Source organism: Oryzias latipes, chromosome 18 (assembly GCF_053564925.1).
Source record: "Oryzias latipes strain Hd-rR chromosome 18, Olatipes_Hd-rR_3.1".
Lineage (NCBI taxonomy): Eukaryota > Metazoa > Chordata > Actinopteri > Beloniformes > Adrianichthyidae > Oryzias > Oryzias latipes.
The window spans coordinates 21,770,373-21,772,216 of NC_136254.1; the positions used below are offsets into that span (position 1 = coordinate 21,770,373).

General features: G+C 31.1%; 1 long non-coding RNA gene across 1 annotated transcript; it reads right to left on the minus strand.

The window, feature by feature from the left end:
• Positions 1–835: 835 nt before the first annotated feature.
• LOC144987075 (uncharacterized) lies at positions 836–1,376 on the minus strand. Its single transcript, XR_013650938.1, has 3 exons — positions 1,309–1,376; positions 1,065–1,213; positions 836–968 (listed from the first exon to the last, which is right to left on the minus strand). It is a non-coding gene; the product is annotated as an uncharacterized LOC144987075 (long non-coding RNA).
• Between the last annotated feature and the right edge of the window lie 468 nt (positions 1,377–1,844).

The following is a 1,844-nucleotide window of genomic DNA, read 5'->3' on the forward strand; positions in this document are numbered from 1 at the left end:
ACACCCTTTTGGAACTATAACATCTTTCCAATACAAGAAGACATCAGCTTTTATCTGTTTGCTCACCTACTGGACAAGACATGTAAAAAGAAAAAGAGTGCTTGAACCGGATTTTGCCCACACCAGACCTGCAGGTGCAGATGTTGTATCACATGGGGGCTGTAGGGATTTAAAAATTGTTATAACTTTATTGCTTAAACAGGTTATATTATGACTTTATTTTATTGATATCACACAAATGAATGAAAATTCGACCCTTAAATATTACACCTACCTATGGATAAAAGTTTGGACAACCCTGCATGAGACAAAACACAACATATAACACTAAAGCAAGTAATCTGTCACTTTAAGGTCAAGTACACTTGCAATTATTTTGTTGATTGTTTTAATTAGCAACATCTTTATTTGAGTAAGAAGTGTGAAATACATTTTTTTATCACATTCACATAATTTTAATATCAAACGTGATCATCTTAAAAGTAATTAAAAAATATTGTCTACAAAGTATTGATTTTAACCAAATCAAAATTTCAACAACACAAATGCAAAGGAGAAAGAAAATATGCAAAGCATGCATAAACTTTGTGGGTCTTAAGTCGAAAATTTGTGTTGTTTGATTTTCTGAGGGGGTTGTATGAAAGGATAACAAGCATTTCGTTTAAATCCAAATACTCAATCCTGTCAAAGTAATCATAAATAACAAAAATTGTTATACTATGTAAAATGCTCAAAAGCAGATTACTTTTACATTCATCACATGTGGTCATTCATCTAAATTACACTATAAGCAAATGGATAAAAGGAGTACTATTCCAAATATTCTTATCGGTAACCGTATATGTTTACAATGATTTCTTTGCAGTATTAGCAAAGATGCCACTGCTGACTTGAAAGTAACCATGACAACAGCACCATGCAAAATGAAGTAATGAGACTGATTTTTTGGTTTACTCCATTTGAGAATACTGTGAATGATAGAAAGAGAAAACAAAGCAAAGATTAGGCAAACTGTTCCGTGATGATAATCTTTTAAAATAAGGTAGAAAGTTGCATTTTCTTACTTTCGCCATCCACGGTTATAGAGTTGATGTCAATACTAAATGCTGTAATGTTTGATGCTGCATTGATCAAAACATTAGCAATTTGAGAGCCACTAGGCACTGATGTCGATGCAAAACCAAGGTTCATGATGTTGATGATTGATCCATTGCTGCAAATATAAAGAAACATAAGGCAGAATGAGTAAAATTATAAAAGACTATTCAAAGGTTCTAACCAACTAATCAGAACATGATAAATGGTTACCTGAATTCAATCACTGTCAAAAAGCGGAATGAAGAAAGCGCTTGTTTGTAGTATGGCTCAAGCTGCATAAAAAAATATTTCAGTGTATGTTATAATTCCAAAAAACTGAAAAGGTGTGAAGCTTTGATGAGGCAAACAGAAAACAAAACATTTTATAACATGCAATTTTTTAAAAAGTATCAAATAATTTCAGCTTTTTTTTGTTTAAAACTTGTGAAATATTTTACATGTTCGAAAGCTATTTCATTTAAAAAAACTGAAGGACATTCATATTAACTATTTAAAAAAATGTAAAAGGAAAATTAGTGTTCATTTGTTTCATCATATTTTTATTGTACATTTTTATACTTTCGTAATTGTACTTTTTTTGTGAAATTCCTTTTCTTATGCATGTCTGCACTGAACAGTGATCGGCTCTTGTTTCACTGTATGCGCATGTGATGCAAATTGTACTTGTGTTTAGTGACAATAAAGGCATTCTATTCTATTCTATTGACATTCTATCTGACACACACAAACCAGGTTTTGAAAATGAC